The sequence below is a fragment of the Canis lupus genome, chromosome 21 (assembly GCF_048164855.1).
Source record: "Canis lupus baileyi chromosome 21, mCanLup2.hap1, whole genome shotgun sequence".
NCBI lineage: Eukaryota > Metazoa > Chordata > Mammalia > Carnivora > Canidae > Canis > Canis lupus.
The window spans coordinates 53,614,284-53,639,944 of record NC_132858.1 but is presented as its reverse complement, the minus strand read 5'-3'; positions in this window follow the sequence as shown (position 1 = coordinate 53,639,944).

The window sequence follows — 25,661 nt, the reverse complement described above, 5'->3', positions numbered from 1 at the left end:
AAACCACACACAAAAGGGCTCTGTGGCTCACTTTTTCTTGCCCATGTCCAGATTTCAACAAAAAATTAGAAGACAAAAAAGAAGACAAAAAAATTAGAAGACATACTAAAAACAACACACAAACAAAATTCCACAGAGTTTGAAGAGACACAGTAAGCATGCATACTAGATTCAGATATGGCAGAGAGTTTGGAATTATCAGACTGGAATTTCAAAACAAATATGATTAATAAACTAAGGGCTCTAATGGAAAAAGTGGATAATGTAAACAGAGAGATGTAAACTGTAAGAATCAAAAGGAAATGATAGAAATCAAAACACTGTCATAGAAATGAAGAATACTTTAGATGAGCTCACCTATAGATTGGACAAGTCAAGGAAAAAAACAGTGCTCAAAGAAAATGTCAAAAGAAGCTTCCAAAGCCAAAAAAAAAAAAAAAACAAACAAACAAAACAAAACAAAAAAACAAAAACAAAAACAAAAAAAAGACAAAAAAAAAAAAAAACTGTGGAACAACTACAAAAGGAAAAGAAGGATAGAAAGGAACAGAAACCTGTACCTGAAGGAATACTGACCGACAATTTCCCCAAATTAATGTTAGATACAAAAGTATAGACCAGGCAGCTCAGAGCACACTACAAAGGATAAATATGAAAAAACATCATACAAGCATATCATTTCAAGCCACAGAAAATCAAGAACAAAGAAAAATTCCCCAAAGAATCAAAAGAAATAAACACCTTGCAGAGCAGGATTAATATAAATTGTATCAGACTTCTCTTTAGGAATGATGCAAGCTAGAAGAGAGTGAAGTGAAAAATCTAAAATGTTGAAGGAAAAGAACCACCAATGTAGAATTCTGTATCCAGCAAAATTATCCTTTGAAAGTAAAGGAGAAATAGAGACTTTCTCAGAGGAACTATAACTGAGGGAATTTATTATCAGTAGACTAGGCTTGAATGAAATATTAAAGAAATATTTTTGGGGGGCTTGGCTGGCTCAGTTGGAAAAGTATGTGACTCTTTTATCAAGTATCAAGGTCATAAGTTTGAGCCTCATGTTGGCTGTAGAGATTACTAAGAAATAAATGAAATTTAAAAGAAGAAATATTACAGAAAGAAAACTATAGGTTCACAAATTCAGAAATTCAGATATAAAAAATGAAGGATGAAAATTAGAAAAGAAATAAATACAAATAAAAATATTTTATTTTCTTATTCTTAAGTAATCTAACAGATAACTGTTCAAAATAGTGGCAACAATGTATTCATTTTAATTAGCAACAGTAAAAAATAAAGTTTAAGTGTAAATCTAACAAAAAGTATATATCAATTCTATTTGAGGAAAACTACAAAACTCTTATAAAAGAAACCAATCATCTAAATAAATGGGAAGATATTTCATAGTCAAAGATAAGAAAACTCAACTTTTCAAGATACTAATTTTTCTTGGCCTATAGATTCAATGAAATCCAAACCAAAATCCCAGAAATTTATTTTGTGGACATCAACAAATTGCTCTTATAGTTTATCTTTAAAAGCAGAGAACCCAAAATAGCCAATACAATATGAAAAGAGAAGAACAAAGTAGGAAGACTGGGTTTTGCCTGACTTCAAATCTTTAACTATAAAGTTATAATAATCAAGACAATGTGACATTGGTAAAGGAATAGATGAATATAAATAGAACAGAATGGAAAGCCCAGAAATATATGTACAAAAATATAGTCAATTCAACTTTGAGAAAAGATCAAAAGTAATTCAATGGAGAATGTATAGCCATTTCAACAAATGTTGCTGGGACAACTGATCATTCATTAAGAAAACCAATCTGCACACTGACCTTCCACCTTTTACAAACTCCAAAGACCTAATTATAAATTACAAGAGTATATGTCTTCTAGAAGATAATATACAAGAAAATCTAGGTGACATTGGATTTGGTCATGCTCCTTATATGAAACATCAAAAGCAGGATTCATGAAAGAGAAAAAAAATGGGTAAGTTGAACTTCACTAAAATTAAAAACTTCTGCTCCTTGATAGAAACTGTTAAGAGAATATAAAGATAAACCACAAACTGGGAGAAAACATTCGCAAAACACATATCTGATAAAGGGCTGCTATCTTAAAACTCCACAATAAGGAAATAAACAACCCAATTAAAAAGAGGGCAAACATCTCAAGACACTTAACCGAAAGATATACAGATGGTAAAAAAGCATATGAAAAGATGCTTAACATCCTATGTTATTACGGGATTGCAAACTAAAACAATAGCATACTGCTACACACGTATTAGGGTGTCTAAAATCCAAACACTGATGGCATAAAATGCCAGCAAGTTCTGGAACAGCACGAGTGCTCATTCTTTGCAGGTAGGAATGCAAAATGATACAACCGTGACAGATAGTTTGGCAGTTTCTTAGAAAACTAAACCTATTCTTACCAAACAACCCAGCAATCGTGTGCTCCTTGGTATTTACTCAAATGTGTTGAAAACTTAGGCCCCCACATAAATCTGCACCTAAATGTTTATAGCAACTTTTTTCAGTATTGCCAAAACTCCGAAGTAATCACATAGTCCACAGGTGAACAGATAAAGAAAATGTAATATATATACATGCAATAGATCATTATTCAGCAACAAAAAGAAGTTTTATTTTAGCTCTTGTTGCCATAACAAAACACGATGGACTGAGCAGTTTAAACAATAGGAATTTATTTCTCTCAGTTCTAGAGACCAGGTCTAAGCTCAAGGTGGCAGTATTTTTTATGTCTTTTGGCTCTCTTTCTAGCTTGCAGAGGTCTGTCCATTCACTCGGGGCTCACCTGGCCTTTCTTTGGTGTGTGTGCATGGAGGGAGAGAGAGGAATATGTCCTCTTCTTTAAAGGCACTAATTCCCCTGCAAGATTCCAACCCTTGTGACCTAGTGCAACCCTAATATTTTCCCGAAGGTCCATCTCCAAATGCGACCGCATTAGAGGCTAGGGCTTCAGCATATGTATGATGGAGGTCACAGACATTCAGTCCATAACAGGCTCAAGCCACACAGTGACGTAGAGAAACCTTAAATGCATGCTGCCAAGTGAGAGAAGCTCATCTGAAAGGTCTTCATTCTATAAAATTCCAACTACAGGTATCCCTCACCTTCCAAAAGTTCATGTCACCCTACTTCACTTTTACATGAGACCTGCAGTAGAACAGTAAGAGCCTTTTTAGTAAAAGCAAAAGTCCTCTTGGGACTTGTTTGATTTAGGGAAAACAAGACCTTATATAGGTCTTTCAAAAAGTGAAATAGCATAAAGAAAACTTTGAAAACAGAAGAGAATCTTCCTGTTATGACATTTTGGCTCACAATTTTTTCATAGGAATGCTCTATTTTTGGACAGGAAGGGAAACCTGTATATGACATTCTAGCAAAGGCAAAGCTAAGGAGACCATAGAAAGATCAGTGATTGCCAGGAGTGGAGGATGGGGCAGGGAAAAAGAATGAATAAGTGGATCATGTTGGGCTTTTAGAGCTGTGAAACTATTTTGTGAGACACTTTAATGGTGAATACGTATCATTATACTTGGTCAAACCACACGGAATGTCCAAAATAGAGTAGCCCCAAATAAAACTATGTATTTTATTTAATAATGTGTATTAATGTTAGGGATCCCTGGGTGGCGCAGCGGTTTGGCGCCTGCCTTTGGCCCAGGGCACGATCCTGGAGACCCGGGATCGAATCCTATGTCGGGCTCCCAGTGCATGGAGCCTGCTTCTCCCTCTGCCTGTGTCTCTGCCTCTCTCGCTCTCTCTGTGTGACTATCATAAATAAATAAAAATTAAAAAAAATCTAAAAATAACGTGTATTAATGTTGACTTATCAATGCTAAAAAAATGTACCATATTCAGAAAAGACATTAGAAGAGGGGGGGAAAGGCCATTATTTCAAATGGGCATATTTGACCTCTTTTGCTTGCCACTGATTTTTTTTAAACCTAAAACTGCTAAAAAAATATATTAATTTTTTGAAAGGTAGGGAGAAAGAGAGTCACCTATAAATTAAAAGTGACTTGAGATACTAATCAAATGAAATGTGCACCTTCTTGTCTAGATCATGATTTGGACAAATCAATGGGAGTATTTCTGAGAAAAAGATAATTGACATTTGAAAATAAACAAAAAAGAAGTAATTAAACCTTTCCATCAAACCTGTTATGTCTTTTGGCTGTTGTCTTTCATCAAGCATAGGACAGTCTCTTTCTCTTCTATTTCTTCTGACCCTTAAAGATGATTAACAGATTTTGTATCCTAATTAATGCATTTTAAAAAATTTCATTTATTTATTTGAGAGAGAGTGCGAGTAGGAGGAGGGGTAATGAGAGATGTAGAGAGAGAATCAGGCAGACGCCCCGCTGAGCGAGTAGTCTGAGGCAGGGCTTGATCTCATGCCTCTGAGATCATTACCTGAAATGAAACCAAAAGTCAGATGCTGAAATGATTAAGCCACCCAGACACCCCTAACAATGTTTTTTTTAATATTATTTAATGCTTTTAAAAAATGCTAGTCAGAAAGACTAATACCCACAATTTGCTTCAACAAGGATGGAACTAGAGAGTGTTATGCTGAGTCAAATAAGTCAGTCGGAGAAGGACAATCATCATATGGTCTCCCTCATATGGGGAATATAAGAAATAGTGAAAGGGATTATAAGGGAAAGGAGGGGGACTGAGTGGGAAAAACCAGAGAGGGAGACAAACTATGAGAGACTCCTAACAAACAAAGAGTTGTAGAAAGGGAGGTGGGTGGGGGATGGGGTAACTGGGTGACTTGATGGCACCCAAAGAGGGCACTTGATGGGATGAGCACTGGGTGTTATACTATATGTTAGCAAATTTAATTTAAATAAAAAAATAAAAAAATGCTAATATGTATTATATACATGTGTATATAATACTTTATTATACATATAACTACATAACATAGGAAGGCATTAGGTATTTCTGAAATACCTGAAGAAAATATACAAATGTAAATATATATTTGAATGTATAGTAAGCATATGCACTTATATTTATTTCATGTGTTAACCTTGGATGGATTTGTGAGAAACCTGATTACTATATATGTATTTTTATAGATTTATTTGACAGAGAAAGAGAGAGAGAGAGAGAGTGCGAGCACATGTGCACACGAGTGTGTGTGGTGTGGGAGGGGCAGAGGGAGAGGGAGAGAAATCCTCCAGCAGACTCCCCACGGAGCCCGCCTGAGGTCAAGAGTCTGCTGCTTAACCAACTAAGCCACCCAGATGCCCCACGTGATCACTTTATTTTAAAATAATGTACTGAGTTCAGTTAACTAGACATCTTAACTAAGCATGTCACATCTATGTTCATACATGATGTAATGCTAATCAGTTGTCAAAATAGCTTTCTTTTACTCTCCCTTTTTTTTTTTTTTGGCCTTTTAGATTGTTGGCTAAGTTATGTCTTATTCTTGCCTAAGAAACTGAACTGGGCAACATTATCTTTTTTTTTCTCTTTTTTATAACATAGTTTCATCACATAGAAAAATGTTTTGCAACATAGATTATTAATTTCTTGAAATTTTGGTGTAATTGTAAAAAATTCCTTGACCTAGGGCTTTATTGAAGGAATATCTTGGATTATCATTTGGAATTTATTTAAGTTTGTCTATTCAAGTTTTATATTTCTTCTTATTCCTAGTTGGTAATTTATTTTTTCTCCAGATATTTATACATATCATTTAGGTTTCAAAATATTACTGTAGAGATATTCATATAAATGTGTATATATATATATATATTCATATATACATTTACAATTTTGATTACTTTTATATTTGTCCTTATTTCCCATTTATACATTTTTTTCATGTATTATCTCTTATCTTGATAACTCTATTTTATTGATTTTTTAAAAAGAATCTGATTTCAGATTTGTTAAATTTCTCCACTGGCTTTTATTATGCTAATCAGAAAAGATGAATACCCACCATTTGCTTTGACATGGATGGAACTGGAGGGTATTATGCTGAGTGAAATAAGTCAATTGGAGAAGGACAATCATCATATGGTCTCAGCTTATATTTATTATTTCCTTCTTTGTGTTTAGCTATGTTTGCTATATTGACCATTTTAATTTCTGGAATTGAAAGTTACCTCAGCTGCTTTCAGTATTTCTAGTTTTCTAATAAATGTCACTAATAGTGCTATAGTTATAATTTTAATATAAAACATTGCTGTTCAATTACAAGTATTTTAAAATTTCTTGTCTTCACTCTACCACTCAGCACTGGATACTGTAAACATATCTTCAAAAATGGGATTCTGAAACTGGGTCAAGAGGACATTATATACAGCATCAGTGACATCCAGATTACTTTTAATACTTACTTTTAATGACCTGTTGCCATTTGGTATGGAAGGCTAACCGGATACAAGATGGATATGCCCTGTGGCTATTACAGTTGAGGGTAGTAATATGATAAGACTATGGGTTGGGATGGTACGCATGACAGCTCACGCACAAAGAAATAAATTCCGTGCTGAAACCCCAATCAGAGAATCTGAGGGCTTCCATAAAAGCTCTAAAGATATCTTATTTCTTATAGCTGCAGGGAAAATATGGCCGATGTCAGATGCAACATGTAATTGTGTGAGAGTGAGTCAAACAGTGAATTAGATGCAGAGCCTCCATTAATTCTCCTCTGGGAAAGAAAAGGTATTGAGTGGAAAGGAAGGAGAAACGTAGGTTTTGGATAGGGATTTTTGGATAGGTCAGCGTGAATCTTAGAACCTTGAACTCTTAACAATTCCCCAGCTTTCTGCACCAGCAGAAAGAAGCAGCACCTATCCTAGGGAAGCCACCTCTCTTGCTCAAAGCACACCTGTTCCGTTGCAAGATTTCTCTTCTCCTGAAGATGATTATACTACCCATCATTGCCTTCAGATCCATAACTAGAATAAGATACCAGCATGCCCAAGAGACATAAATAAAAACCCTGACTTGCAAGGATATAGCTTATACGAATACTCATATATGTATTGTTTACATATACTTATAAAGAGACTGGGAATGGAAAATGCAATATACATTGCGTAACCATCAATATGTTTGTGAACGTACTTGAAGTTACCCTCTAGTCTCTCCTCCAGTGCCTGATTTCATGATAGTGTTTTATTTGTGTGCAACTGCTCACATCTGTGCAGGAGCTTCCTCATCCGTGGTATGAGGGCTAAAGCGGTAGAAGAAAGTTAGGGAGAACACCTGGAACTTGCCCCCCATTCAAGAACAACAAAAATGAAACTGTTTATCTTTGGTGGAATTACAGAGATGTATGCCAATATAGATCCCTAAAAATTACGTTGTGAATTCTTTTTATTTTCACATCACTTTTTTTTTCTTTTTTTGAGGGAGAGAGGGAAGGAAGTTCAGAGGGAGAGGGAGAGAGATAATCTTAAGCAGGCTCCATGCCAAGTGTGGAGCCCGATGTGGGGCTTGATCTCATGACCCTGAAATCATGACCTGAGCCAAAATCAAGAGTCCCATGCTCAACTGACTAAGCCACCAAATCCACCCCCACCCATCACTTTTTAACTTTCATATATGGCTTGAGCAACAGGTGAATGAATGTTTTAGAAAATGTCTATGTCAGCAAGAGAAAAACCAAGAACCATATGATCCTCTCATTAGATGCAGAGAAAGCATTTGACAAAATACAGCATCCATTCCTGATCAAAACTCTTCAGAGTGTAGGGATAGAGGGAACATTCCTCGACATCTTAAAAGCCATCTATGAAAAGCCCACAGCAAATATCATTCTCAATGGGGAAGCACTGGGAGCCTTTCCTCTAAGATCAGGAACAAGACAGGGATGTCCACTCTCACCACTGCTGTTCAACATAGTACTGGAAGTCCTAGCCTCAGCAATCAGACAACAAAAAGACATTAAAGGCATTCAAATTGGCAAAGAAGAAGTCAAACTCTCCCTCTTCGCCGATGACATGATACTCTACATAGAAAATCCAAAAGCTTCCTCCCCAAGATTGCTAGAACTCATGCAGCGATTTGGCAGCGTGGCAGGATACAAAATCAATGCCCAGAAGTCAGTGGCATTTCTATACACTAACAATGAGACTGAAGAAAGAGAAATTAAGGAGTCAATCCCATTTACAATTGCGCCCAAAAGCATAAGATACCTAGGAATAAACCTAACCAAAGAGGTAAAGGATCTATACCCTAAACACTATAGAATACTTCTGAAAGAAATTGAGGAAGACACAAAGAGATGGAAAAATATTCCATGCTCATGGATTGGCAGAATTAATATTGTGAAAATGTCAATGTTACCCAGGGCAATCCCTATCAAAATACCATGGACTTTCTTCAGAGAGTTAGAACAAATTATTTTAAGATTTGTGTGGAATCAGAAAAGACCCCGAATAGCCAGGGGAAGCTTAATAAAGAAAACCATATCTGGGGACATCACAATGCCAGATTTCAGGTTGTACTACAAAGCTGTGGTCATTAAGACAGTGTGGTCCTGGCACAAAAAAGGACACATAGATCAATGGAACAGAATAGAGAACCCAGAAGTGGACCCTGAACTTTATGGTCAAATAATATTCGGTAAAGGAGGAAAGACTCTCCACTGGAAGAAGACAGTCTCTTCAATAAATGGTGCTGGGAACATTGGACATCACATGCAGAAGAATGAAACTAGACCACTCTCTTGCACCAGACACAAAGATAAACTCAAAATGGATGAAAGATCTAAATGTGAGACAAGATTCCATCAAAATCCTAGAGGAGAACACAAGCAACGCCCTTTTTGAACTCGGCCACAGTAACTTCTTGCAAGATACATCCACGAAGGCAAAAGAAGCAAAGGCAAAAATGAACTATTGGGACTTCATCCAGATAAGAAGCTTTTGCACAGCAAAGGATACAGTCAACAAAACTAAAAGACACTTACAGAATGGGAGAAGGTATCTGCAAATGACATATCAGATAAAGGGCTAGTTTCCAAGATCTATAAAGAACTTATTAACCTCAACAGCAAAGAAACAAACAATCCAATCATGAAATGGGCAAAGGACATGAACAGAAATCTCACAGAGGAAGACATAGACATGGCCAACATGCACGTGAGAAAATGCTCCGCATCACTTGCCATCAGGGAAATACAAATCAAAACCACAATGAGATCCCACCTCACACCAGTGAGAATGGGGAAAATTAACAAGGCAGGAAACAACAAATGTTGGAGAGGATGCGGAGAAAAGGGAACCCTCCTGCACTGTTGGTGGGAATGTGAACTGGTGCAGCCACTCTGGAAAACTGTGTGGAGGTTCCTCAAAGAGTTAAAAATATACCTGCCCTACGACCCAGCAATTGCACTGCTGGGGATTTACCCCAAAGATACAGATGCAATGAAACGCCGGGACACTTGCACCCCGATGTTTCTAGCAGCAATGTCCACAATAGCCAGACTGTGGAAGGAGCCTCGGTGTCCATCGAAAGATGTTGGATAAAGAAGATGTGGTTTAGGTAGACAATGGAATATTCCTCAGCCATTAGAAACGACAAATACCCACCATTTGCTTTGACATGGATGGAACTGGAGGGTATTATGCTGAGTGAAATGTGTCAATCGGAGAAGGACAAACATTGTATGTTCTCATTCATTTGGGGAATATAAATAGTGAACGGGAATATAAGGGAAGGGGGAAGAAATGTGTGGGAAATATCAGAAAGGGAGACAGAACATAAGACTCCTGACTCTGGGAAACGAACTATGGGTGGTGGAAGGGGAGGAGGGCGGGGGATGGGGGTGAACGGGTGACGGGCACTGAGGGGGCACTTGACGGGATGAGCACTGGGTGTTATTCTGTATGTTGGCAAATTGAACACCAATAAAAAATAACTTTATTATTTAAAAAAAAAAGAAAATGTCTATGTATTGTCTTAAACTTTATCAAACGGAAACTCCACCTATAGCTCCTGTTCAGATGTAATTTCTTTATTGGAGCAAATCTACTAAACCCTTAGTATTTGGTCTGTAGTGAGTGGCTTGAAAATTACTTTTTCTGTATATTATTTGTTAAGTATTATCAGATATAGTTTACCTGGCAGGAATGTTTCCACAGGCTTATGCCATTTCTGGCTTTCTCTGCTAATCTGGTTTGCAGATAGCCTGACTTGTCATTATCAGTGTACTCCATTGAAGGTAGTTGTTCCATTGATTTTGGTAAAGACAGTGGCCCTTACCTTACATCCCTTAAATAAGGCACATATATGTCAGAGGTGGGTGATAAAGGTGGCAGAGGTTTATATATATATATATATATATATATATATATATATATATATATACATATTTTTATGACATTAAAATGGGTTGGGGATCTCTGGGTGGCTCAGCAGTTTGGTGCCTGCCTTTGGCCCAGAGCGTGATCCTGGAGATGCGGATCGAGTCCCGCATCGGGCTCCCTGCGTGGAGCCTGCTTCTCCCTCGGCCTGTGTCCCTGCCTCTCTCTCTCTCTCTCTCTCTCTCTCTCTGTGTCTCTCATGAATAAATAAATAAAATCTTTTTTAAAAAATGGGTACTTTGTCTTCGTATAGAGTTTTTTGTATTATTTTAACACCTGTATAAATTTGTGGAACCAAGCCAGGATCAGAACACAAAGCAGTTCTATTATCCAAACTATTCCCTCATGAATTCTATAGTGATGCCTTTCCCAACCCATAACCCCTGACAACCACTGTTCTGCTCTGTGTTCCTGTAGACACTTTTGCCTTTTCTAGAATATCCAAGAAATGGAATCAAACAAGATTTCTTTCATGCAACAGCATGCCTCTGAAACTCATTCAAGTTTTTGTGTATATCAATATTGGCTCATTTGTTTGATCGTAAAATGAGGACACACATAGTCTTTGGATTTAATCATTGTCCACTTAGCTTCTTTTTGATGCCTTTTCTTTATGTGAGCTGAAAAAAAAATAGGTTTGCATCATCTGTTTAGTCATTTCCCAGTTTGATGGTGTGAGGAATACTACTAGAATGCAGGAAGCTGAAGCCTACATAGTTTATTCTTTGTATTTGTTATAAGTGTGGTGGAAACTGGATTTCTGTTCCCTATATCTAGATTGAATTCTATCTGCTGCTAGCTGTGAGGATTTTTGTGTATATGAGGCCAACTCTAGTGGTGAGAAGCACTATCATCTGACATTTTTGGTGCAGCTATGGAGGGGGACTTGCAGCCTCCCAGTGTTGCGGCTTTCAGCTGATGTTGACCTAGAACTGTGTGAAGAATTCAGGAGACCTTGTCCTCTAGGTGTGCTATGCCTTGATGTTGCCATCGAAACCGGAGGCTCCCCATGGGATTTTGCTACTACCAAGAAAAATCGGCAAGGAATTATTGGCTGTGCCAAGATACAATTGTCTGTCTAGATCTGTTAACTCTGCTGCATTATTCATTTGATTAGAAATGGACTAGTCCAGGAACAGAGAGCATTTGGCAGCGTGTTGTTTGGCCCCTTTTGTCCTGAAAACACCGTCTCCTCACACCCAAACCCAGACAGTACCACTGCAGCTTCAGACATGCTCTGGGATCAAACCTATGTGGATGCAGCGTAACTAAGCCACAGCTGGGAGACTTCCCATGAGAATCCCTGCTCTTCTGGCTCTGCTTGTTTCTCCATAATTTGGCTTCTCTCTCATTCCTGGGTCTGCACATTTACTTTGGAGTTCGTTCTATTTTCTTGGGTTGTGTCTTTCTCCCCAGTAGTTCATACTTAGCATGATTAACCAACTGGCTGGGAGAATGGGGCACTACCTGCCTTTCCCAGTCTACCCAACTGGCGGCATCAGTAACCCACACACCTGCCTCCACCTCACAGCCCTGTGGAGGTTACTGGGCATTCACATCTTTTCTGGGCCTTGGTGGTCTTGCCTGTAGAAAAATAGACCTGTTCCTGGTTGTCTTTCTGAATGCCTCCTACTGTCCAAGCCACTTCCTCTCCGCAGGATTGGCAGTCTGCCTGTCATCTGTGTTCACCCCTCCATCCTCCAGGGATGACCCCACCCAGTGGGCATGTCCATTTCTGAGTTTCTGACTATTGGCTTCTCCAAAAAAAAAAAAAACATTTTTGTTAACCCCTTTGTACCTGGCTGGTCCTAAGTTCAAATTGAGCCTTTGTTCAGTAAAAGAGAAGTTTCCTAATGCTTGACTGATTATGGGTCAGTTTTGCTGGCTTTTTTTTCAAGCCACCTCAGTAACACGTGGCCCTGTTGTGCTTAAGGAGGAGCCCACCTCTTTCTACTTCCATCATTGCCTTGAAAATGAGAGCTCAGAGCACATCATTTTATAAATAAGGTAGATTTTCTTCTTAGATGCATTATCTTCCCCTTCTTCACAGTGGAGATTATTTGTCAGGTTTCTGCTCACTCACTGAGCCCTGTGAGTTTCCTTTTTCCTCCAATTTATCCTTGTCAGCCTGGCATTTCACTACCTCTGAGATCTGCAAAATAGGGTATTTCATGGTATATTCTATTCCTATACCATTTATAAAAGTGTAAAAGCCAGGCCTGGCAGCACTGGGTAAGGGGCCAAACTATTCACTTTTATTTATCATATTCTTTCAAGAAACATTTATTAAAAATGTTTAAAAAATGCACACTATGCTAGAATAGTACATAGCAAGCAAAAGATGGTGGAAACCATAGTTAAAAAGATATAAGATCCATTATAGCTCCTGCATTTTTGAAGAGGAAGGAGGTGTGTACCCTGAATGTGCTATTTGCCCTAACGCTGGTCTACATGAGTGACCAATAGATGGTTATTTCAGAGAAGGCCACCATCAGGGACCATTTGTCTAACTATGAATGAGTACCGACTAGAAGGTCTATAAAGATCCTCCCGTACTCGAAAGCCCCTCCTGTTGTGTCCCCAGGATTTTTAGCTGGGAGAGTATGGATGATGATTTAAAGGGAATCCTTAGAGTAGAGGCTTCAGAAGATGCTGGTCACTGCTCTACCAGGCAACATGCATGCTGCTGACACAGGATGCGTAATGAGTGAAGGTGTGGAAGGGCAGAGACACTGAAGCAGTGGTGCACCTAGGGCCCCCCAGTCCAACACTGTGGCCCCTCACTGCACGTGGTACAGAACACCTGGACCGTGGCTAGTCTGATTGAGGTGCACTGTCTACCAATGCTCTATCTGAAAATGAGTAAATAAGTAGGATGGACACAAATCATTACATATTGTAAAATACAGACCAGGTATCAAAGACTTAGTATAAAAAAAGGCAAGGAAAAATATGTCATTGATTTCTTTTTTTTATATTGATCACATGTTGAAACATTACTATTCTGAATATATTGGGTTAAGTAAAAACATGATTAAAAGCTATTCCTACCATTCATTTTTAATTATTTAACGAGGCTACTAGAAAATTAAAAATTACATATGTGGTTCAGATTATATTTCTATTGGGCTATTTCTATTTTTTTCTATATTTCTATTGTTGGACTAGAGCATGAGGTCATTTTAGAGACAGAGAAATTAGTGCATCAAGGCCCTTGAATACCTGATTAAGTAATTCACATCATATTTCCTAGGTGGTGGGAATTCATTGATTTTTGAGTAGAGGAATAAAATAGAATACCAAGAGAAGATTAATCTAGTGGCAGGGGCATATTTCAATTTCTAGTTCCTTATTCATGATAAAGCATTGCTCCAAACCTTAATGATCATTCATTTTATAGCTTTCCAGTTGAAATTTTGCCAAAGGAAAAAAATGATTTGTGTCATCACACTTATTTACTCATTTTCAGATGGATCGTCTGTGGATTAATGCACCATATTTCGCCTTATGGAAACCTTGTTACCTTTCTCCTCATCATGTATGTTGGCATAATTGCATACTGAGCTCTTTTTGATAAATCTCACCCGATTGTCCAGAAAGAAAGTGATTCTTACTCTTTTACCACTGGCAGGGACTGGCCTGAAGCTCTTCTGGCTCTGGACAGTAGGGATACAAGAAGTGTTTTAAGGAGAGGGAGTGAGAGTCACATTCCCCACTCACAGCACTACATGCAATTTTTAATGTTTCTAAAATGTATGCCTAAATTTCTCCAGAGTCCAAATTTCTAGATACAGATGTTCTTTGAAATAGGAGCTATATATATATTTTAAATTATTTAAGTTTTATATTATTTAAGTTTTAAATTATTTGAGTTCTCCTACCCAAGTGACAGGTTAAAATGTGACTGTTTGCTAGGTTGAGTCTGATTGCCCTGAGTGATCAATTTAAATGAATAATTTAGACATTTTAAGTACTCTTCACCATTTGTCTCTGTAGGTTTTTGTTTGTGTGTTTGTTTTTGTATGGAACCATGGGATTCTGTGTCTGCCTCTGACCCATTGAGTCTGTATCCTTGCAGTCTTTCATCCTTCCTGTCTTTCCTGCAGATAATAACTAGAACAACCTTCACCAGATCCAGAACAATTTTAACATGATTTTATCAAAATCACGTTAAAATTATAGCATTTGAAATCTTTGTTATACAGAAAAATCCCATTTTGGAACCTGATAAAGCTACCCACTTAGGATACTCTAATTTCCCTCAATGCTGCTGTATAATTTTGTTTGCATAGAATATGTGTATTTCCTACTGAATTATATTGGTAAGTATTTTTTATGGCTTGAAACTTTTCTAAAAAAATGACATGTGCATACAGACTATGTGGTACTATAATGAAGAACAGTCGCTTTAATATTTAATTTGTACATGACCTCATTACGGAACTGTCATTATTTCTGAGAACTTTTTAGTTTGTTTTTTTGCTGTGCATCATAAATCTAGAAGCAAAGATGATTGTTTATCCTTGTTTTGTGCTGGCCTCGGCCTATGCATAACTGATGTTGTGGTTGGACCCTTGTGGTTCTTATTATGATTTCAAGATGTCCTTCAGCAACAACCATCAGGAAACTAAAAGAATAGAAGTTTGTTACTAAAAAGGCCTGGACATTATACAGCACATGTAAAGCCACACAAGGAGGTCATAGGTAGAAAGAGAGAGACAGAGAGGAGCAAAGAGAGTAGGTAAGTCCCGCCTGAGGTTCTGCCTTTACTGGGCTCCAGGGGCTTGGGGGCTCACTCTTTATTGATGAACTTAAAGCTTGGAAAGAGAAAATATAAGCTGCCCAAATGCTCAGTTATCAAAATCAACCAAGGACCTAAATCAAAGGACCATCACGGGGAGAAGGCCTTGCAGCTGGCCCTGTGTATTGGAGATAGCCCTCATTGATGGAGATGGCTCTTTGAAGTGGATGTGTCACCTGGTTAAAGCTTAAGTCAGGCACTTGCATTACAAAAAAGAAAAAAAGAAAGCAACTCTCAGGACTTACATTACAATCCTTTTCAATATGTATGCCTCTTATTTCTGTTGGCTTCCAGAGAGATAGGTACTGGAAATAATAGTAACCAACGATGGTAGTAGAAATTGGCTTGGTACTTTCTAAGACTTGTTGCTTGACGCCGCTATTCATTGTGATTTTTTTTATTTTACATGATTTCTTCTTTGCCATGTTAAAGTTCTATAAATTTATTACTAGTTTAGTAACTACTTACTAGAATAGACATAGAATTTCATGAGATGCCTTTCGGAATTATTCAAAACTAATTTTTTCCCCCTTTTAATTGTTAGTATGAGGATTCACACTATTATTTTGTCTTAATGTTGAGTCATTCTTGAATTATATATCATGGTCACAATACATTACTATTTTAATGTAATGCTAAAATAAATATGTTTAAATTACAGCCAGGATGCTCGCATACACATTTGAAGATATTGTGTACTTTGAATTGCTTTGACTAGCTTTGATGTCAGCCTTATGTTGGATTTATAAAAGAGAACAGAGGATGTTCAATTATTATTTTTTAATTCCCTTTCATGATTTGGAATGGGATTTATCTATTCTTTGTGATTTTGAAAGGACATATCTTTAACTTCACACTGTAGATTTGCTGTCCTCTGTCATGTATTTGTGTTCAATTGTTCCCTGTCAGTGATTTTTGTTCTACAGTGTCTATTTAAAGGAGCAAAATTTGATTTGTTAATCAGAATTTTTTTAATCAAAAAAGTCTTTAATTTCATATATTTCTCTACATTAGTTTGTTTTTCATGACTGTTGCCAGAGGCGAGGAGAATAAGAGGATGGGCGAGTAGAGGGAGAGAATTAACAGGTACAAATTTTCAGCTGTAAAATAAATTAAGACACAGAGCAGTACCACCAAGGTGATATACTCCATAATATTGTAACAACTTTTGTGTGGTGACAGATGGCAGCTAGATTTATGGTGGAGATCACTTCACAATGTGCATGAATATTGAATCACAATGTTTATACGTGGAACTGACATAATATTGTATGTCAACTACACTTCAATTACCAAAAAAAAGACAAAATCTCTTGCTTTGATTTGTTCTATTTTATTGAAATACATATTTTTACAGCTTTATTGAGTATAACTGAGATACAATCAACTGAATATATTTAATGTATACGATTTGGTAAGTTTTTGATATATGCATACACCCAGGATATCATCACCGCAAACAAGATGGATAAACACATCTAGTCCCTCCAAGAGTTTTCCGGTGTCTTTTTGCTTATGTGTGTGTGTGTGTGTGTGTGTGTGTATGTGTGTATTGTTATGCCTGTGTGTACGTGTGTGTGTGTGTGTGTGTGTAACATTTGATATGGATTTATCTTTTAAACAAGTTTTTAAGTTCATAATACTGTATTGTTCTGTACACAGTATACTGTCCAGCGTGTCTCTAGAACTGATTTGTCTCATGTAACTATACCTATGTCCACTGAACAACTCCCCATTTCTCCCTCCCTTTGTCCCCTAGCAACCAGAATTCTGTTTCTGTAAGTTAGACTGTTTTAGATACTGCAGATAAATGGAACCACACAGCACTTATGACTGACTTATTTGACTCGGCATAATGTCCTCTGGGTCTATTCATGCTATCACAAATGGTAAAATTTCCTTAAAGCAAAGGAAATCATCAACAAGGCAAAAAGACAACCTGGAGAAAGGGAGAAATTATTAGCAAATCATATATCTAACAAGGGGTGCACTTCCAAAATAGAGAGGATACTCATTCAACTCAATAGAAAACAGTAACAGAAGCAACAATAACAAATCACAGGTAGGCTTATTTGAAATGAGCAAAGGACTAGCACAGACATTTCTCCAAAGAAGACAAAGAGATACCAACAGGTTGATGAAAAGATATTAAACATCATTCATGATCAGGGGAATGTAATCCAAACCACGTTGAGATATCACTTCATATCTGTTAGAATGTTTATTATATCTATATATCAATATAGTATCTATCTACCTATCATCTATCTATCTATCATCTATCTATCTATCATCTATCGTCTATCTATCTACAATTACAAGTGTTGGCAAGGACGTAGAGAAATTGGACCCCTGTGAACAGTTGGTGGGAACGGAAATATTACAAGCAGTATGGAAAACAATATGGAGTTTCCTCGAAAAATTAAAAATAGATCTACTCTATGATTCAACAATTGCACTTCTTTGTATATATCCAAAAGGATTGTATTCAGGATCTCCAAATGTTTTCTGTATACCCATGTCCATTGCACTAGTATTCACAACAGCCAAGACACAGGAAGAGCCTAAGTGTCCATCAGTGAATAAATGGATGAAGGAAATGTGGTAGATGCTTGCAATGGGTTAGCAGTTTGCTTTCTGTTTTCGTTAGATTTTTTTTGATACTCAGCAACTTGTGTAGATTGTGTGTATGTGTAGGTCTTCCCTCAGTTTAACAATATTTTCTTCTTTTAAGTCCGTTCAACAGTGTTTCCTCCATTTGTGTCATTCACTTTGCAGGAGTGTCATGAGGATGTTACAGCTCTGATTTCACAAACCCTCCTCCTTTTTTTTAATCATCCCACTTCCATTTATTATTCCCATCCATCCTTTGTCAGTATTTCACAAGAAATCCCAAGAACTCCTCAGACTTAGTTATTCGCATTACCAATTATAACCCATAGCATGTATTGGGGGGGGCCTGGTCGTCACAGTTGGTTGGGCCTCCGACTCTTGGTTTTGACTCAGGTAACGATCTCAGGGTCATGAGACTGAGCCCTGTGTGGGGCTCTGCACTCAGCGCAGAATCTGCTTAATATTCACTCTCCTCCCTCTGCCCTTCACTGCCACCCTCTCTAAAATAAATAAACCCTTTTTAAAAATAATAATCTGTAAGACTTTTTGCCAATGTCTTAAATCCCAGAGTGGCAATATTTATGTTTTTAAGTCAATCTCCTCTTTTTAAAAATCTCTTGTCTCTTCACTTAAAAATCTCACTCATCTATTTTTACTTTCAAGAATCCATATTTTCTTTACATTCCTTCAGAGAACAAATAGAAACTTTCTATCAATTATTTCCTGTGATAAATCTTAAAGTTTTATTTTCAATTTATGCATGATGTGGTATACTGATTGCAAAAGTAACTCCAATTTCTCACCTTTTCCTATTGTGTCCTTACCTTTTGAAATATTGCCTTGTGCTTTTTCTCATCAAAAGGTGGGACCTATTTCTCCACCCTTTGAATCTGAGAGGAGTGTGTCACTTGCACTGAGCAGTAGAAGTGAAAGCAGAAGGGAACTGTGTCATTCTGAATCTGTGCCTAAGAGGCCCTAGGCTCCTGACTTTCTCTCTTAGAGCCCTGCCTCCTGCAGGGACAATGCCAACTGTAGCTGGCTAGGCAACGAGACACATATAGCAAGTTGTGTCCCTCATTCCAAGTGACCACCAGCCAACTTCCAGACATGTGAATGCACTTGGTAGGACTAGAAGCAAAGTCTAGCCTTTTGCATCAACCCACAGGGCCTCCAGCTGAATAATGCTTACTGTTGCAATCCACTGTGTTTGAAATAGTTCCTTTGCTGCTCATCACGGCATCTGCTAAGTGATAATAATGACATCTTTATCTTCTTTTTTGGAGTCACGGTTTTTTTAGATACCAAAATATAATGTTCTCCAGGGTATTAGTTCTGAAGAAAAGACATTTCTTGCTTTGTTTCCTGTTTGTCCCCTGTAATATGGATGAATTTTCTTGGATCCCATCTTAATTTACCTGTCCATTTCTGCCCCCCTGCCCCTGCATTGGCTGTAAGAGTCAGGTGGATTGTCATGACATTTGGAGAGTATGCTTTTCATTCTCCCATGCTGGTGAGGTTCCACCCAAGAACATTGTCCAGACTCACATTTCTGTTGGAATATCTATGCACCCTGAGTCTGTAGAGCCATTTTCAACTATTGATGATCTCCAGAAAGCAAAATAGGTTGAAATAATAATTTCTAAGCCCACCCTTTGCTCCTACCACCGGTCCTTCAAATTTAGGTTTCACCTGAATTTCTTCTCTAAATTCACCAGGAAGATACAGCTGCATGCCCCGATCTGTACCATACTTAGAGTATATATATCACTCTTTTAGATATACACATACTTTCCTACTTTTAGTTGTAAGGTAAGCTTCTCCCTGTTTCTGATTTTCTGTCTTCATTTTTACTTTTGGTGTTAGAGACAAAGAGGAAAATTAGATATAGTTATATCCAATTGACTTGTCATTTGCAGAAACATGTGACATTTGTATTTTTCTAAATTAGCTTCTGGAAACAATGAGCTCATTTTGTAGTCGCAGGCTGTGTTTCTGGGACACAAGTTAATGTAGGGTGATCCTTCCAGCATTCCCTTACTCCTTGGAGTCCTACAGTGGGTGAACTCAGGGTTGGGTGATCACCTGTAACTAAGCACATCACAATCCCTTCCCAGGAACTTGGATCTGTAGCCAGCAGTTTCCAGTCTCAGTCTGAGCTGGTATTTTCCATTGTTTGCATATACAATACATAAAACATAGCAATCACATTTTTTTCATCATTTGTTATAAGATTTTCAAAAGTATTCTAAAGAAGAGGGAAAGAATAATGAGGAGCAGAGCTGAGAATGAGACAGAGGAAGATATTTGGTTCTTTGTGGACTTTCTGGAATATGCCCTCATCATTGTAATAAACCCATCCATTTTGCAAATGCAGGCCTGAGTTGGGTCAAGAAAGAGTCCAAATATATGCCCCAAATGTAATCTCTTCTTACTTAATATCAGAATTCCCTGTGACCTGACTTCCATGACATTTCCTTTAGCCTGACAGTTATGATACCTGCTTTCCCTGCTCTGGAACTTTCTGGTGATTGAAAGATCTGTGAAAATATTAATGCAGTGAAACATCATAACTCACTGTGAAATATCACTCTAAGGCTTAAAACATTGTGATCATTCATAAAATAATTACATCCATAAAAAGTCAATACCTCCCTGAAGACTGTTTCAGGGCACCAAGATTTATGTGTTTCCCACATTACATGAGTAAAGTTAACCCACCTCTAGTACATAATAAGTCCAGAAGGACCAAGGGAAGGAATGAGGTTTCAAGCACACTCCACATTGCTATTAGCCTTCCAGCTAACCATCTTTAAAAGATTTATATACAATAAATTGAACCGTCTACATTACTAGAATGGTGTTTCACAACTTGTGGGTTGAAGTGTTACTTAAGATTTTTAAGGAAGTGTGTAAGAACACTTCTGATTCTCGAACTGAAAAATACTCTCTAAGAAAGATAGAACGAAGTCTGCATTTCATGTATTTCTTTTCTTTATTCTACTGTCTCACCATTTGCTTACTAGAAGAGATATGGCCTGTATAATTGTTTTTGCTTAATCCTTAAGCCACATTTTTTTTTTTTAATTTCTTCATCTGTTATTCCCAAACCTTTGGAATCGCAGACTTCTTGTCATTTACTTAGATATGTATTATAATTGTTGAGTTACAACCCTTCTAAGTCACTAATTCCTAATTTGGAAATTGGAAACAACCATATTTACCCTACGGGACTGTTAACAAGATTGGATGAGCTTATTGTGTTAACACAATTGTCAAGTTATGCCAATTAATTCTCTCATTTCAGTTGTGAGTAAGTTCTTTACCATTGGGAATGCCAATTCCAGGCCACTTTGCTTTGTTGGTTGTGTGGACTCAAGGCACCAGACACCATGCCCAGCTGAACACCTATAACATTCCCTGAAGTGGGTCATTTGGCACCTAATACTTTAGGATTTAGGTAAAGGGCAATGGGCAGGTTCTTTATGAGAACAAGGAGAGGTCAGATGTGAGCGACATTTTGTTTCAGCTGATAACAGTGGAAGATTGGTTTGGCAGTTCTGAAATTGGGGTCCATCTTGGGGTCTTGGAAGAACCTGAAGCTGAGGTTAGTCTTGCTTAGATAGAAGCTTTCTTGAATGCCCAATTATGGGGAGGAGTGAATTTTTTTTTATTTGGGAGTCCATAACATCTTATTTAGCTGCATGTGTACCCTCACATTAGGGCATGTCTCCAGGCACTACCTACTTTCTCATCCTTTACTTTGAAGTATGAACTCTGTTGGTCATAAAGGCTTAGAGAAGGTGTTATTGAAGACTCTTAAGGTGTATGTAGATTTGGAATATATATTGTTACACTACAGAAGTGTATTTACTGTCTGAAGACTCTCAACCCCAATTTGCAAATGCTGACCAAAAGCTTTCTAGGTTATGCTCAGTTTCCAAGTGAGGAAGGCAAAAAGAAAGAAAATCAGCCCTCTTGTTGATGGGATGGCATGTGGAAGGGTGGTTCTCTTGGTGGGCTCACTTTATCATGCTGCTGCTACCGTCCTGCTCAGGGGAAGAATACTTGGCACAAGATGTGTTTCATTTACTAAATTATAATCAGTGGCTTAGCAAAGGGTCCCAAGGGGTCAGCCACTAGAAACACCATTTGAACATTGCATCATTAAGATGATTATTGATTTCTTCACTTAATGTTTGTATAACATTGGCCAAGCCTTTCGCCCTTCACATAGCATAAAGCTTGACAGTACTGCTTGTTACTCTCTCTAAGTAAAGAACTATTTTCTGAATAGAAATGCAACTTGATTTTAACCTAAAGGTCAATCTCATCGCTGAGGCGGAATTATACATGAGGCCATCTTAAAAGAGAAAATAATCAACTATTAATTATTTAAAGTGCTTAATGATGCATGAAATTTGTTACATTTCCAAGTACATTTCTAGTTAAATATGCACAGATGATAAAAGCCCTAGGATCTAAATCAGCAATTAATTTCAAATCAAAATATATTTGAAATTCAGCACTCTCTACGCTTCTATTTTTCAAAACCTAAAGATTTAGAGGAATCTATGCCTTGCCTTCACATTTTATTTATAGTTGCAAGCTTCAATAAAATGCACCTGTTTATATTAGAAAAGAAACAGCATATTCTTGCAAAAGCTTTAGAATTTCAAAATAAATTGAAGTCAATATCATTTGAAAGCAACCAAGTCAGATTTTTGAATAATATGTTCAGATCTCATCAGTAACAAGATTAGAATAAATGCTAGTAAAATATGAAAAAGAATGAGGTCACTATGTTTAAATATTGTACCTTGTGAGAATTAGGAAAAAGTAGACATTTGAAAAACACAATTAACCTTTGAAAAGAAAAAAAAAAAGGCACATCCACATTAGGGAACGGGCAAATGTAACTAATGAAAATTTATAGCCCTGTAATGTTTGTAAAGAAAAAGTCTCCCTCATTTGAAATGTCAGAATAATCTCAGATCTCCTGTTAAGCAATTTGTTAAACTTTAAATGGTAATAAATATTAGATTCAATAATTGAAAAAAAACTCAAGTAAAATGAGAGTTCTGAAGTGCATTTGCCAAATGCCTCTCTTCATTTCAAACATCTGTTTGTTTGTTGATTACATTATTTATGCATCCTTTTAATCATTCTCCAGCAAACCTAATGCCTCCTAGGTGCTGGGGCATTGAACCAGACTCTGCTGATGCTAAAAGTAAGTCAATGAGGTCCCTGTCCTCAGAGTCCTCACAGTCTTGAAAGTAAGAGCCATGTAAATAGATCATTCAGATGGCACAATAAGGGTACTGACGGATCATGTGTCATCGACTATGGGTTGCCTCCCATGGCAGTTACCCACTCTTCTCTTGACACATCCCACTTTTCCTTTGTTACAAAATAAAGGCATTTCCCATCAGTCACAGCTGTAGAAAATGTTTTTTGCTGGTTAAACATAAAGGAAAACATGTAGGAATTTTTGGAAATCACCATAAGTGGAAAAAAAAAAAAGTGTCCTTCCTGCTAAGTGGAATGACAACCTACAGCCATCTTGGATCTTGGAGTAATCTTGAAGACACAAGCTATATTCTGGGAAAATGGTGCTGACAAGGGGAAAGAGTTTGAAGTGCTGATGATTATAGAACATCCAAACAGCCCTGGGAAGATCAACTATCAACTCTGTTTTGTGAAATAAAGAAATATAATTATACCTTATTTTGAGGTATCATGTTAGAGACACTGAACCCAACCCTGATATAATGGGTTATTCAGCCAGCAACTTATAACCTATCACCTCCCCTCAACATGATTCCAGTACACCAGCGATGTAGTGGTCAAGAAAACAATCTCTGCCTTCCTCGTATGTCACAAAAATAAACACAATAATATGAAAAATGTAATAAAGAGTTAGATACATTTTATGTAGAAATTATTACAGTGGCCCAAAACACGGAGCAATAATACAAGAGAAGACACAAAGAAAGGTTTCACGGTGGTCATGACTGAGAATAATTTTTTTTTAAGAATTTTAATTAATAAATATTTTGGAGACTGCTTTCAGGGAGGAACAATACAATTTCAGTGTATGTGAAAGCAGAGAGGTACAAGACAGCAGTGCATGTCCTGGAAAGGTAAACGTGGGGTGCAGGGTTGTGAGTTGTGAGTTAGGGAGAGTGGTTGGAGCAAAGGCAGGATGCTACTTCATGCACATGGATTCACTTTACAGGAAGTGATACTTGAAAAAGTTGACCTAGGAGTGAGATTTAGACTATCATTTCTATTTTCAGAATTAAATACACCTTTGGAACACGTTGAGGATTTTGCTGTTTTACATGGCATGTTGAGAAGCTTTCCAATTGTTCTATAAAAGTAGCGATGACAGATGCTGATATAGTGTGTGAGGCACTGCCAGCCATTTTGTACTTAGTAATTTATTTCATCCTAAAATGCACTGCTATAAGCTATACCCTAGGTGCTATTTTTAACCCCATGTCACAGACGAGGAGCCTGAGGCTCAGAGAGAGTAAGTAACTTGACATAAGATGCATGGCTAAAAAAGAAAAAAAAAAAAAAGATGCATGGCTAAGAAGTGGAAGCGCCAGGATCTGAGTCCCTCAAAAATTGTCAGTCTCCATGAAACAGATTTCCCTGTTTAGATTCAAGTCATGATAGCACAAGAGCTTAAATTTGTACGGCCTTTAAGATTTGGGAAGGGCAGGTCATATTTAATTTTCACTACCATTCTTGACTTCGTTCTTTCTATCTCCTTTCTACAAAGAAGCTAGGATTCAGAGAGGTAGAACCACTCACTTAGGGTCACACTGGGAGAGCATGTTGGGGCTTGAGTCCCCAGCTTCGGACTACAGCCTTATATCGTTACACACTTATTGGTCAGCTCAGCTATCCAAACTGTTAGTAAAGTCTGTCCTCCCTCTATGAGGGATTATTTTCTTTCTAGAATGGCCAAAGCTAAGCATTAATGTTGCATTGGGCTTGGTCTCAAAACAGGAGCCTACAGGCAGTCTTGTCCATAGGAGGCAATACCAGATCAAGACCAGAGAGACCAGTCTCTTGGGTAATTTTCCAGGAGAAGAGGCTGGCAATTCTTCACAGCAGAGGGCCTTTGGGATCGGCGCTCATCCTGCCTTTGATGGGCCTAACACAGAGTGTTTTCAGCAAGGCCCTTTGAAGCCTATTTCCAGGGGTCAACACACTATTTTCCTGGTAATCCTTTGGAAATTCTTCATGAACTGGGAGGACGTTGGGGATTTGACCATCTGGTTATGTTAGGAGCCATCTGTGCTTGCAAAGTAACTACTGCCTACACTTCTCTTTGAAAATAACTTATCTTAGGGGTGCAAGTAGAGAATTTCATCTATATTATTAAAATCACTCTGGAAAGGGAAATTTGTTAATCATTTATCAGTTGGAGGCAAATCACTTACTATTTAATACTATTCAAAGGAAAGTGTTTAAGCATATTTTCCACTCCCACCCCCCTCATTGATTGTTAAGCTGGTTCTGAAGCAGTTCCAAAGTTTGTGACAAGTTTTTCCACTAGGCTTGAGTCCGTATGAGTCCCTGAGGATCAATAGCTTCTCATCAAAATGGTGAGTTTTGGCAGGGCATTTGGACTTTCTGTAATTTAGTACCCACATGGGGCAAGGCAACCTATTCCATGGAAAGAGCAGTCAGGGTCAAGAGAAGGGAATGCAGCTGGTAGAGCTAATTGCAAGTGTGGGATCTCAGAGCAGAACATTGGGGTCTTACATTTCTGTCCCTCCTTAGCTTCTTAGAAGTTTGCTGAATAGGACTCTGGTGCTCCCATTTGAGCCCTAATCTCTGGTAGTTGTTG